Consider the following 14823-nt stretch of genomic DNA (forward strand, 5'->3'; position numbering starts at 1 on the left):
CGCGCCCCGCGCCCGCCGGGACGGTCCCACCCGCCCACCCACCCATCCCCGGGGCGGGGTCCGAGCGCTCCCCGTGACCCCGCTTCCCCCCAGGTTTGGGGGGCCGGGCAGGGGCGGGACCGCGCGCGCGCTTCGGGGACCCAGCCCAAGGGCATCCGGGCCGCACGGCAGGGGCGGAGCCAGCGGGCCCTCCCTCCCCACATCCCCTCCCCAAACTCGGCAGGAACCTCCAGCTGGACTCCCCGGTCGGACTGGACCCCTGGTCCAGGCTGCGTGGCCCTCCTGCGCGGCGGGGGGCGGGGCCTTTGTGGGTAGGAGCGCGGAGAGCGGGGTCAGAGCCACCTTGGTGGACTCCCCGCCTCCCTGAGCCCCCCCACTCCCGCCCTGGGGCTGAGGGCTGGGGAGGGCTGAGCTCAAGGCCAGGCGGACCGGGCTGGAGATTTACTGGGACCTAGAGGCCCCGCCGGGTCAGGGGCCAGGACAGACCCGGGCCTCAGGTTCTCCAGGTGGGGTCCCCTCTGGCCCTAGACTGGCCCTCTCCCCACACCCAAGTTTCTTGACCTCTGACACCTCAGCCTATCGGGGTGGATCCAGCCAGACCCAAGAGACCCATGTCTCTTCCATATGGAAACTTTATTTTCCTTCTCAGGACATTGTGTCTAGAGAAATCCAGAGGCCGGCCGGGGTGGCTCAGTGGCTGAGCGTGGATCCATGAACCAGGAGGTCACGGTTGGATTCCCGGTCAGGGCACAGGCCCGGTTGTGGGCTCGATCCCCAGTGAGGGGCGTGCAGGAGGCAGCCGATCCATGATTCTCTCTCCTCATGGATGTTTCTCTCGCTCTCCCTTCCTCTCTGAAGTCAATAAAAAAAATTATTATGCCCTAGCCAGTTTGGCTCAGTGGATGGAGCCTCGGCCTGTGGACCAAAGGGTCCCGGGTTCGATTCCGGTCAAGGGCACGGACCTCGGTTGCAGGCTCCTCCTCCCCGGCCTGGGCCCTGGTCGGGGCGTGAGCAGGAGGCAACTGATCGGTGCGTTTCTCTCACATCGATGTTTCTCTCTGTCTTACCCTCTCCCTTCCACGCTCTTTAAAGATCAATGGAAAAATATCCTTGGGTGAGGATTTTTTTAAATCATAAAAATATATTTAAAAAAGAAAAAGAGAGAGAGAGAGAGAGGAATTCAGAGGACCCCCCACCAGGAAGGACCCAGCCATCGGGACGTGAGACCCACTGTCCAGTTTACCATATAAATCGCTTCTTCCGAGCGGAGCCCGGGACGCCTGCTTTTAATTCTCACTCCAGAACAGTCTTTCCTCGCAGCAGGTGTAACCAACGCTGGCCTGTTTTTGGTAAATAGCCCTCCCCCTGTCCCTTCCTAAGAAACACTGCGATGTTCTGCGTCTAAAACGCCAGGTGGGGCCGAGACCGGTGTGGCTCAGTGGATAGAGCGTCAGCCTGCGGACTCAAGGGTCCCAGGTTCGATTCCGGACAAGAGCATGTACCTTGGTTGCGGGCACATCCCCAGTAGGGGGTGTGCAGGAGGCAGCTGATCGATGTTTCTCTCATCGATGTTTCTAACTCTCTATCCCTCTCTCTTCCTCTCTGTAAAAAATCAATAAAATATTAAAAAAATAAAAATAAAATAAAATAAAACGCCAGGTGGTGAGGGTAGCTTTTGGAACGGTAACCCAACCCGGCGTTGATCCAGGTCCCGTCTGGCCATTAACTGGTTAACCGCAGTCACCTAACCTTACAGACGAGGAGGAAACGGAGGCAGCGAGAAGGTGGGTGCTTGGCTGAAGGTCACGTCAATGGCAAAGCGTGGATTCGGAGTCGAGCCGAGACGGTGCGTCTCCAGAATCCCATTTCACAGCCACTGTCACTCAAGGAAAAAAAAAAAGAAGAAGAATCAAGCCCTTTTCATCCTGTGCTTATTGAAAGCGACGCTAACGTGGTTTTGCAGGGGGAACGCCGTCTTGTTCCTGTAAGGGCGCTGTGCCGCCGCCGTCTGAAACTCGGCAGGAATGACACCTCCCAAACAGGCCATCAATCTTCGGCCGAATGTCATTGAAAGAGGAGCACGTGCGTGGACTTGGGGAGCACGGGGGGCAGGGGGTGGCTCTACACAGAGGGAACGGACCTCCTCGTCCAGCAGACTGGCTTTCACTTATTTTTAAAATATGTTTTCAGCCAAAGCCGGTTTGGCTCAGTGGATGGAGCGTCGGCCTGCGGACTCAAGGGTCCCGGGTTCGATTCCGGTCAAGGGCATGTACCTTGGTGGGCTCCCCCCCAGTGGGGGGCGTGCAGGAGGCAGCTGATCGATGATTCTCTCTCATCGATGTTTCTGACTCTCTATCCCTCTCTCTTCCTCTCTGTAAAAAAATCAATAAAAATCTAAAAAAATAAATAAATAAAATAAAATATGTTTTCATTGATGTCAGAGAGGAAGGGAGAGAGAGAGAGAGAGAAACACCCATGAGGAGAGAGAATCATGGACCGGCTGCCTCCTGCACGCCCCCCACTGGGGATGGAGCCTGCAACCCGGGCAGGTGCGAACCCTGACCTCCTGGTTCATAGGTTGACGCTCCACCACGGAGCCACGCGGTTGGGCGTTAAGTTAGAATTTAATGCAAGAGGCGACCAAAGCAAAACAGGACTGCGAGGTGAATGTTGGTTTAGCCCGGGGCGGGGAGCCCGCGGCCCCGAGGCTGTGTGAGGCCTGAGAAACCGCTTGGTCTGGCCCTGCCGAGGCCTTCCGGTGAGTTCATTAAATGTTCGACCCGACAGCCCTGACCGGTGTGGCTCCGTGGACAGAGCGTCGGCCTGTGGATTCAAGGGTCCCAGGTTCGATTCCGGTCAAGGGCATGTGCCTTGGTTGCGGGCACATCTCCAGTGGGGGGTGTGCAGGAGGCAGCTGATCGTCTCTCTCATTGATGTTTCTAACTCTCTATCCCTCTCCCTTCCTCTCTGTAAAAAAAATCAATAAAATATATTTTAAAAAATAAAATAAAATAAATGTTCGACCAAACAGAGCAGGCTCAGTGCTGCTGGTGGCAGGGATGTGTGGCCGGGATGCAGCCACTCGCCTCCCCTGCCTGCAGTGTGACATTCCTCTCCCCTCCCACAGTCTCTCCCACTCGGGTTTCTCAGCCGAACGCCCCAAAGATAGGCTGCAAAGCACAGCACACGCGAAAGATGGATGGCAGCCATTCGCGTACGCAAGTGTGCGCCGGCCAGCGGCCCTGCCACCGCCTCCCCGTGTTATTTAGTGTGAAGGAGCACGCTGTTCCGAAACCACACGTGCACGTTCCTCATAAATCAGACGTTCCCGAGCGCCTTCCGGGGTGGGCTCTGGGCAGGCCGTCACCGCTGACGCCTGACGGGGTGGTCGGCCACGGAGAGCTGGGGCCGAGGACTGGGTGTCAATCACACCCAGCTTCAGGGGCCCCAGTGAGTGAGCAATGAGTGAGTGAGTGAGTGAATGAATGAGTGAGTGAATGAGTGAGTGAGTGATTGAATGAGTGATTGATTGATTGAATGAGTGAGTGATTGAATGAGTGAGTGAATGATTGAATGAATGAATGATTGAGTGAGTGAATGATTGAATGAGTGAGTGAGTGAGTAAATGAATGAGTGAGTGAGTGAGTGAGTGAGAGATTGAGTGAGTGATTGAATGAGTGATTGAATGAATGAGTGAGTGAATGAATGAGTGAGTGATTGAATGAGTGAGTGAGTGAATGACTGAATGAGTGAATGAGTGAGTGAGTGAATGACTGAATGAATGAGTGAATGAATGAGTGATTAAATATGCAAAGCAGCCTCTGAGCTCCTCGGGCTGAGGTCACAGTGTCTGAGGCTCGGCTGCAGGAGGTGACGGCGGCCGTGGGCCCCTGACAAAGCCGATGCCCTCAGACACATCTGTACTCAAAGTTTCCCATCAGTAAATAAAGACGTGTCGGCGTGGCTCAGTGGCTGGTCATCGCCCTGTGAACCAGAAGGTCAGGGTTCGATTCCTGGTCAGGGCACAGGCCCGGGTTTCCGGCTCGATTCCCAGTAGGGGGCGTGGGGGAGGCAGCCGATGGATGATTCCCTGTCATCATTGATGTTTCTCTCTCTCTCCCTCTCCCTTCCTCTCTGACATCCATAAAAATCTGTTTAAATAATAAAATAAAGACAGCGGGAAGCTGCCGCCTCCCAGCTCCCCTCGGCGTGCCTGATCTTCGTGGCCTTGTCTGCGAGGGTGACCCGAGGCGGTGGCCCTGTGCAGGCACCGGGAGCGCGTGGCAGAGCCGTGGACTCACCCTCGGCGGCCCCCTCGCCGGTCCCTCCAGGACGTCCTGAGGCCGTCCAGGCCCAGGCCAGACCCAACGCGCCGGTTCACACAAGCCCTCAGGAATGACCTGCTACAACCTCCCTCAACCGTGTCTGTGCCGGCACCAGGCTTCTGGGCTGGGACGGGGGCTTTTCCACCGCGGCGAGCTCTGGCCTGGGCCTCGGCCAGCGCCCACTGCTGTATAGTTCAATCTAATGGATCCATGAAATCCAAAGGATGTTCAACGGTGCTGTGATAACACTGATAGGGTGCCAGGACGACGTGTGATTTTCTTCATGACGTTGATTCAAGGTAACTGTTCCGGGGACTTGCAGTGCTTGGCCATCGACCCTGTGGCTCTACCCCGACACTGAATTGTACATCCGTGGCTGCCACGGGTGTGCCGTGGAACAAGCCGCCGGCTGCGGTAAACACGCAAACACGTGTGTCGGCTACCTGGCTGCCGGCCGGGGCGCCCGGATGCGGCTGCGGTCCTCTGGGTCGCTAAGCGGACCTGCTGTCCTCGGCGGGCCGGCCGGGGCGTCTGGTGGAGCTCACCGACCGGCAGAGAAGGGGTGGAAGGAAGCAGGTGCTGCCGTGGCCTGTTTGCTTTTTGTTGTTGTTTTTAATCCTCACCTGAGGGTATTTTTCCATTGATTTTTATTTTTTTAAAATATATTTTTATTGATTTCAGAGAGGAAGGAAGAGGGAGAGAGAGATAGAAACATCCATGATGAGAGAGAATCATGGATCGGCTGTCTCCTGCACGCCCCCGACTGGGGATGGAGCCCGCAACCCGGGCATGTGCCCTGACCGGAATCGAACCCGGGACCCTTTGGTCTGCAGGCTGACGCTCTATCCACTGAGCAACACCGGCCAGGGCTTTAGCCCATTTGCATCCAGGCTGCTGCTGCCCTCAGACAAAGGAACAGATGCGTCCCCTCCTTTCCATCCCAGGACCGCCGGCCCTCCCACCCCGGCCTCCCCCAGGGACCTGCCTCAGCTCTCTCCCTCCCTCCCCTCCCTCCCCCTCTCGCCTCCTTGAGCCCCGAGTTTCCTGGCACAGAGATGCAGGAGGGGATTGGCAACATGGACTGAACAAGCCCCATATGGTCCTTCCCAAAGAAACTGCTTCTCAAGTGGGTGCATTCAAACCTCCTCTCTTCCTGCCAGCGTCCCCACTCCTGGCATCGCCACCGCACGCTTCCTCCCCCTCGTCCCCCAGCGAGCGCAGAAAGGAAGGAGGAAGCCAGGCAGGAACAGGAAAGGTAAATAAAGGTGAGGGGCGGGCAGGCAGCGGGAGCCTCGGCCGCCTCGGGCAGAGTCCTGTGAATTCTCACAGGTCAGCCCTGCACAGCGCTAACCCGGCCTGGGGCAGGAGAGAGGAGGCTGAACACTGGCGTCCACATCTGGCTTCCCCTGGGAGACGGGCGTCTCTGGGTCTGTGGCCCCGTGAGGCCAGCCGTGATGAGGGGTAATCCTCAGGGCGACCGGGAAGCAGCGGCGCTGCAACGGCTTTCCGATAAGCTGCTCTCCCCGCTGCAGACGCCCGTGAATGTCCCAGAGACGATCCAAACAGGCCTCCTCCATCCATCAACCTGTGAGAAATACTTTGTCTAGCCCAGCCGGCCGGCGTGGCCCAGTGGTTGAGCGTCGACCTACCAACCAGGAGCTCCCAGTTCGATTCCCAGTTCGATTCCCAGTTCGATTCCCGGGTCGGGGCACAGCCCCGGGTTGTGGGCTGGATCCCCAGTAGGGGGTGTGCAGGAGGCACAGCCCCGGGTTGTGGGCTGGATCCCCAGTAGGGGGTGTGCAGGAGGCAGCCGATCCATGATGCTCTCTCATCATTAATGCTTCTCTCTCTCTCTCTCTCCCCCCCTCTCCTTTCCTCTCTGAAATCAATAAAAATATATTTTTTAAATAAACACTTTAGCCGGAGCTGGTTTGGCTCAGTGGATAGAGCGTCGGCCTGCGTACTCAAGGGTCCCGGGTTCGATTCCGGTCAAGGGCATGTGCCTTGCTTGCGGGCACGTCCCCGGTGGGGGGTGTGCGGGAGGCGGCTGATCGATGTTTCTCTCTCGTCGATGTTTCTAGCTCTCTGTCCCTCTCTCTTCCTCTCTGTAAAAAATCAATAAAATATAAAAAAATAAAAATAAAAAAATAAACACTTTATCTATTAGCTGGTCGGTGAGAATGGCTTCCCTTTGGTATGTGTGTCCAATGCCTGGTGGGAGGCGGGACCAGTTCTTCTCAGGACCTGCCAATCTAGCTGCCTCTGTCAATCACAGGTGTCCCAGGCAGGAGGCCCCTAGGCTGAGGAGTCGGGCTCCAGCCGGGTGGAGAGCGGGCAGCGGTCCGGCCTTTGGCAAGAAGCAAACCCACACGCTGAGCAGGTCCGCAGCAGAGCTGGACAGGGCCTGCCTTCGAACCTCTTCTACCTGGGCACGCCGCTGGACTACATTTCCCAGACGCCCTTGCTGCCCAGTCTAGCCATGTGACTGAATTCTGACCAATGGCGTGCAAGCAGAAATGATAGGCTTCCTGTCCAGGCCCGGACCTGGTCCTCAGTCCGCCTCTAGCACTGGTGATGGAGAGGGTTCGGTTCCCGGTCCCCACCCGGGGTCCAGTACGTCCATCCTGTGCCAACGTCCGTTCAAGCCCGCGCTCCATCACCTGCCACCAACAGGAGCCCACACGCTGTCCACAGACGGAGTCTTCCTTCTCTGTTGTCGTGAAAGATCAGATTTGTCTGAAGCCATTTCTGCTTGTTTTTGACCTGAAATGTGACCCCGGTGTGATTGGGATGACCCCTGCCGGCCAGGCGCCAGGCCCATGCCATAACGCAGGTGATGACCCTTGGAGTGGACAGCTGACATTTTTTAAAAATATACATTTTATTGATGTTTTACAGAGAGGAAGGGAGAGGGATAGAGAGTCAGAAACATCAATGAGAGAGAAACATCGATCAGCTGCCTCCTGCACACCCCCCACGGGGGATGTGCCCGCAACCAAGGTACATGCCCTTGACCGGAATCGAACCTGGGACCCTTGAGTCCGCAGGCCGACGCTCTATCCACTGAGCCACACCGGTTAGGGCGACAGCTGACATTTTTACTTAAGTCTTCTCACTCCACCAGTCTCTGATGTATAGTTCTAGGTGAGAATAGCGTCCTCTGTTCTCCCCACGCCCCTGCCCTCCCCGTCGCGTCCTCTGGAGCTGGAAGGAGTTGGTGGATCCACGGAGGGCGGAACTGGGGAGACTTCGTCTCCCTCTGGCCACACGTGAGCCTGCCCCGGTGGGAATCCAGCCAGGACCCCTGTGGCCTTCCCACTGCCAACCTGACCTGGCCCATGGGAAGGACCCCCCACGAGGGGACAAAAATACGGGGGACGCGGCTGGAGTCCAAGGCCCTTCCCTGCTTTGGCTGGGCTCCCGGGGAGACCGTTGAAGAGGGAGGAGGAGAGAGAGAAGCAGGCGCTTGCCCGCCATGGCAGAGCGGGGTCCCACAGCTCCTGTGCGTGGGGTACATTCCAGCTTCCCGGGGAGCGATTCCACCACCTCAGCCCCGCCGCCATCTGGAATGTTCCGACGCGCACCCGCTGGCGCTCGCTTCCCGAAACGCTGCGTATCCTGGGCCTGAGATGGGGAGCAACTGTGTGTGGCAAATACACGCTTCCTTCATATGTTCCGGGGACACGCAGCAGATTGCTCTCAGCCCTTGGAAAAACACAAACCCCGAAAAAGGAAGCAAAGAAAGCACAGCCTTTGCCAAGCGCGCTCCTCGCCCGGGAGAGAAATCCTGGTGGTTCTGGATGGATGGAAAGGGCTCTGAAAAGTAGGCACACCTGCCGGCAGGTGTGGCTTTGAGGTGCCAGGCTGGTGTCCAGGAAGGGGGCAGGGGAGGGCCATTTGCAGGGGATGAGCAGAGACCCCGTCAGCCGCCTGGTGGAGCCCAAACCTGCTGGGCTCCTCGGAGACACTTGGCCTGGAGGGAGAGGCTGCAGAGCTGAGGCAGGGACCTCGCAGAGGAGTGAGTGGTCCTAGACCCTCAAGGCTCTTGGTGGTCAGTGGTGGAAACCGAATTTGAAAACCTATGACGTAGAAGCTGGATGTATTAACTCATAACATCTAACTTTGGGGGGTGGCACACACCTCAGGCAATGGGAACCACAGCTGTGGGCTCCACCAGGCCCTCTCCACACCTCACCCCGGCCTCTCTTCCTCTCTGGCGTCCTCCGTGCCAAGGCCCCACACCCACACGACAGGCGTGGTGTCTGTGCAAAGTCAGAGCTGTCCATCCTGAAAATCCCACCCCCACCCAAAGAGTGGCAGGCTCCACAGAGAAAGACTATATTTCCCAGCCTCCCTTGCAGCTAGGTGTGGCCATGTGACGCATCCTGGCCAATCAGCTGTTAGGCCTGGATCCCCCTGCCATCTGATCTTGGCTGGCCTGAGAAATGGCCCAGCCAGACAGGTGAGCCAGGGAACGGTCACCCCAGGTGCGCAGCAGCCCGGAGCTCAGGCCTGGGATGCGGGCCCCACACCCACCTGGGCCTGCGCACCCTGGGGCTCCATTCCGCTCAAGGGCACGTGCCTTGGTTACAGGCTCAATCCCTGGGCCTGGCCAGGGTGCGTGCGGGAGGCAACCAATCGATGTGTCTCTCTCACATCAATGTTTCTCTCTCTCTCTCTCTCTCCTCTCCCTTCCACTCTCTGTTTTATTTTATTTTTAAAATATATTTTATTGATTTTTTTACAGAGAGGAAGGGAGAGGGATAGAGAGTTAGAAACATTGATGAGAGCCCTAGCCAGCTTGGCTCAGTGGATAGAGCGTCAGTCTGCGGACTGAAGGGTCCCAGGTTCGATTCCGGCCAAGGGCACATGCCTGGGTTGTGGGCTCAATCCCCAGTGGAGGGCGTGCAGGAGGCAGCCAATCAGTGATTCTCTCTCATCATTGATGTTTCCATCTCTCTATCCTTCTCCCTTCCTCTCTGAAATCAATAAAGAAATATATATATATTTTAAAAAAATAAACATTGATGAGAGAGAAATATTGATCAGCTGCCTCCTGCACACCCCCTATTGGGGATGTGCCCGCAACCAAGGTACACGCCCTTGACCGGAATCGAACCTGGGACCCTTCAGTCCGCAGGCTGAGGCTCTATCCATTGAGCCACACCGGTTAGGGCCCTCTCTCTCTAGAAAATCAATGGGAAAATGTTCTCGGATGAGGATTAACAACAAAAAACAGCCACACGGGATTTGCACCCAAATCAGAGGCACCGTCAGAGTGTTACCCTCCAGGAAGCTCCGGTCTGTGGTCTGGATGCTGCTCCGGACACCGGGTCCTTTTGAATTTAACCCAAATCGCGCCCCCCCACGAGGGGCCGGGAAGCTGCTCCGCCCCGAGAAGGACGCGGCCAACAGGACGTCCTTCGTGTCACCCGTACACGCCGTCTCATCGGGCCATTAGCTCCGGGCTTTGTTATCCTGCGATGGATCTTCCCTCCTCACGAAGCCCACGTCATTAAATGACCGGAAAGCCGCGCCGGGTCTTAACGAACATGCTCTTGGCGCCGCACGGCCAAGGAGCCCCGGCGGCCATGAAGGAGAGAACCGCCTCCTCGCGCTCCTGGCCCCTTGGCCGGAAGGACACGGGGACACCCAGGAGGGCCGGGGCCCTGCACCCCAACCTCCCGCCACGGAATCGGGAAGGAGAAGCCCAGGGCAGGGGCGCTGGGAGGGCAGCTCTCCCACCCGCGGTGTCTGGCGCTGGGAGGCGGGAAGCCCTGTGTTCAGCTCAGGAAGCCAAGTTCCCCTCGCTTCCAGCTGACCGCGCGGTCTCGCCGCCGAAGTTACTGCTTGTGGAATGGACTCCTGCTCCTTTTTAAAAGTATGTATTTTACGCATCTTCATCCAATAATGCTTGTAATTGTTGGTAAAAATCAAAATAAAAATAAATACTTTATTGATTTCAGGGAGGAAAGGAGAGGGAGAGAGAGAGAAACATCAAGGATGAGAGAGGCCCTGACCGGTGTGGCTCAGTGGATAGAGTGTTGGCCTGTGGATTGAGGGGTCCCGGGTTCGATTCCGGTCGGGGGCATGTGCCTTGGTTGCGGGCACATCTCCAGTGGGAGGTGTGCAGGAGGCAGCTGGTCGACGTTTCTCTCTCATCGATGTCTCTAATTCTCTATCCCTCTCCCGTCCTCTCTGTAAAAAAATCAATAAAATATATTTTAAAAAAAGGACAAGAGAGAATCATGGATTGGCTGCCTCCTGCACGCCCCCCACTGGGGGGTCGGGGGATCGAGCCCACAACCTGGGCACGTGCTCCGACTGGGAATCGAACCGTGACCTCCTGGTTCATAGGTCGGTGCTCAACCACTGAGCCCTGCTGGCTGGGCAACACCTGCTCCCTCTTCAGACTCGAATCCAGCGCCCCCTCTGCTGGTGGCACAGCCCAGCTTCCCTGGGGGAGTCGCCCAGCTCCTGGGGCCCAGGCCTGAGGGGAAGCTGACCTGTCTCTGCTTCCAGGGGGGCCGGTCCTGTCCCCCAGGGCCCGGAGCCATGTGCTTCCATTCCCATCACAACCGAGGCCGCCTCCCTGCCCAGCACGGCCTGCGCCACGGTGCCTCTCCGTCCGCTCGGAGCTTCTCTTACTGCAGACGGGACGTGGCGCGTGAGCAGGTCCCAGGCAGCCCCCTTCGCCGACCGCCCAACGGCGCCGGGAGCCTGTCCGTCCCCGTGTCAGTTTCCCAGCAGCTCCTGGCAGACACTCCCGCGTCCCCTTGGCCAGCGGCCGGAGGCTGGGGACTCGCCCATCACTGCAGGGCCCACCGCATGGCAAGATTGGCTGCCCCAGGGGGTGGGGGCTGGGGAGGCACCCTCCCCCCTTTAATTAAAAAAAAAACACAGCCTGAGGCCTGAGCAAATTGGGGACTGGTGAGCCGGGGAGCAGGTTGCCTGGCAACCAGTGTCAGCCACCTTTTCGCCAACGGCTGCCCGGTTGGCTGGGCACCGCTGTCCGCTTGGCTGGGCTCGGCCCTAGAGGTGCAGGGCCAGGCCCGCAGCCCGCCCGCCTGGCACGCTCACCAGCCACGCTTCCCGTCCCAAACAGCCGCGCCTGCCCCTGGAGCTGCGAACCCACACTCGCCCTGACCAGGGCTGGGAATCGAACCCGTGACCCTTCAGGATCCCGCCTCCTCTGGGCCCTCCTTAGGGTGCAGAGCTTCCCCCCGCCTCCTCCTTTCCCGTGGGCTGACCCCAAGGAGGGCTCCCATGGGCGGGGGGAGGGGGGGGTCCCTGCACAGCTGTAGGCAGCTCCTACAGCCCCAGGTCCAGCCACTTGGGTCCGCGGCTGCGGTCTGTGGGGACAGCACGGTGGCAGCCGGAGAGCTGGCCCTCCCCAGCGGCGTCCTGTGGGGCTCCCTGGGGAGGCACCCCTGGGCCCTCCTGGCAGGTGCCGCGTCCTGTCTGGGACGGATGGGCGGACGGCAGCGGGGATTCCACCACCAGCCTCTGGCAGGCTCCTGGGCCCCGGGCGGCAGGGGTGGGTGGGAAGCAGCGGTGCCCATGCTCGGCCTGGGTGCCCCCCGGGTGCCCCCTGGGGGACACAGGCCCTCCCTGGGGGAGGCCCCTGGAGGCCGCTCAGCTCACCGGGAGGGACACCTTCTCCAGCAGAAGGCGGCTGGAGCGGTGGCGGGACCCCCTGATGCTCACAGGTGCCTCCCACATCTGCACGGCGCCCCCCCCAGCCCTGCACCCCAAGTCCCACACACCTTATCACTGGCCCCGGCTGCAGGGCGAAGCCGCAGTCTATTAAGATTTAGAGAGATTGACTGGCACGAGACAAGCGAGACGAGACGTTTAATTTAGTGATAAAAAAAGTAATCAAATCTCTCCTCCCGGACAGAGAGGGACCAAGCGCCGCTGCCGAAGGGCCGGCCGTTCCCACAGGTGGGGCCACCACGGGGCGGTTCGCGTGGGTGGCGGCTGGCTCTGCAGATGCACCCGCCCCCCCCCCCACCCACCCCCCCCCCCCCCCCCGCCCAGGGCACCGCTCCAGACGCCGCCGAGAGGGCCCGATGCTCCCAGCAGGTCCCCCTCCCCTCCCCCCAGGCTCCTAGTGTCCTTCCCAGCCAAGTGGTCGGTTTGGGGAGGAGTCACTTCCCGGCTCCGCGTGGACTCAGCCCCACGCCCCCCGAGTGCCCGCTGGTTTATTTATTTATTTAAATATGTCTTTATTGATTTCAGAGCGGAAGGGAGAGGGAGAGGGAGAGAGAGGGAGAGAGCTAGAAACATCAGTGATGTGAGAGAATCATGGACTGGCTGCCTCCCGCACGCCCCTCACTGGGGATGGAGCCCGGCACCCGGGCCTGTGCCCTGACCGGGAATGGAGCCGTGACCCCTGAGCCGCGCCAGCCGGCGGCCCCTCCGGTTCTGGGAAGCTGCGGTCCAGTTTCTAACATCCTCTTCTGGGCCCGTGCCCACGGCTTCCTCCTTCGCTGCGTGTCTCCTCGGAGCCCTTCCCACAGCAGCACCCGCCGAGGGGAGAAGAGGGAGGAAGGGAGCTGGGCGGTGGGGGCGGTGGGGGACGTGGGGGAGGGAGACTCGGCTCTGGGGATGGACAGGAGGCGGCCAGGCTCCCTCTGGGGCTGGGGCTCCCGGCTGGGGCGCGTGCACAACCATCTGTGGGCTGGGGATGCCCCCTCCCCCCTTTAATTTAATAAAATAATACAGCCTAGCCCTGGCCGGGTTGGCTCAATGGATACAGCCTGCGGACTGAAGGGTCCCGGGTTCGATTCCGGTCAAGGGCACAGGCCCGGGTTGTGGGCTCCATCCCCAGTGTGGGGCGTGCAGGAGGCAGCCAATCCATGATTCTCTCTCATCATGGATGTTTCTATCTTTCTCCCCCTCTCCCTTCTTCTCTGAAATCAATATATATAGATATATAGATATAGATATAGATAGATATTGATATATATATATTTTTTAAAAATATATTTTATTGATTTTTTACAGAGAGAAAGGGGGAGGGATAGAGAGTTAGAAACATCGATGAGAAAGGAACATCCATCAGCTGCCTCCTGCACACCCCCTACTGGGGATGTGCCCGCAACCAAGGTACATGCCCTTGACCGGAATCGAACCTGGGACCCTTCAGTCCGCAGGCCGACGCTCTATCCACTGAGCCACACCGGCCAGGGCTAGATATTGATATATTGATATATAAAGAGGTCGGGCTATCAGGAGAGACAGACAGACAGACACAGAGAGAAAACGGCCAAGGCTCCGCTCGGCCCTTCCCAGCTGCCAACCCCATCTGTCTGGCTGGAGGGGAGGCAAGACCTGCCTTCCCCTCCGCATCCCCCCCAGCCTCCCACCCCCACCCCAGCCCGGACCACTCGCCTTCTCCAGAATGGGGGGGGGGGGGGGGGGGGCGGTTGTCTGAGCTCCATGGCGCCTCTGCCATCTAGTGGACACGAGTGGAATTGCAGGCACCGGGAGCCCGCTCCCCGCCCCCCAGTCCTCAGAAGGCAGCCCAGCCCACCCAGCTCCCTGGACGCCCTCCCCGCCCGCAGGTGGCCTCGCCTCTGGGTGGGTGTGCAGCTCACTTCCCGCAGTTTGTTGTCCGGACGGAGCGTGGCCGCGGCACAGCCGGGTCACCCAGAGGGCAGACTTCTCCATCCCGGGTCCACCCGGCGTCCCTGCCGTCCAGGCTCCTCCCTGGGCGTGTCCTCCCCTGGGCGGCTCTGAAGAACACTGGCCGGTCGGGGGCCTTCCAGGCTGAGCCCCAGGAACACCCCACACCTGCCCGGCGAGGGGGTGAACCCCCACCTTCAGGCGGGGGCACGCACGGCCTTGAGGGAAAGCTCGGCCACGCCCCCGCGGGCCTGGGGCCTGGCCTGGGTCTCCCCGACGGCACCTGCAGCCCGCCCCTCCCACGTCCGCCCCCAGAGAATAAGGGCGCAAACCATCGGGGCCTGGTAGAGCTGAGGGGTCCCCCAGGACAGGTCCCCTGGACTGAGTGATCCGCCCAGTGCTGAGGGGTCCCCCTAAGAGCTGAGGGACCCCGCCCCCCCAGGACTGAGGGACCCCCCCCCCATGGCTGAGAGGCCCACAGCCTGCAGGAGCCCGGGAGCAATACCCACTCTGTCCACGAGGTGTCAGGCTTGTCCACGCTCTGTGTGCAGCCACAGGCATCCTGGGGACCTGGGGGGCCTCCGCTGTCCTGGTCACAAAACTCCCATCAGACGCCCCGGTGGGCCCCCCCACCTCAGCCATCCGGGCGCAGACGGGGCCACGGAGCCTCCCACACCTGTCATCACAGCCACACCTGCCGCTGGTCAGGGCTGGCTGCGCCCCCAGCAGCTCGAAGTGCTGCTGCTGTCCCTGAGGTGTGGACACAGTCCTGTGTCCCCCCTGGGCGTGCCCCCCCCCCCCCCAGCGGCAGGGCGGCACCTCGGGGAGGGAGGGGCTGGGGTGGGAACTGGGAACGCCCTCGGATCCC

This window comes from Eptesicus fuscus, chromosome 23 (genome assembly GCF_027574615.1).
Source record: "Eptesicus fuscus isolate TK198812 chromosome 23, DD_ASM_mEF_20220401, whole genome shotgun sequence".
Lineage (NCBI taxonomy): Eukaryota > Metazoa > Chordata > Mammalia > Chiroptera > Vespertilionidae > Eptesicus > Eptesicus fuscus.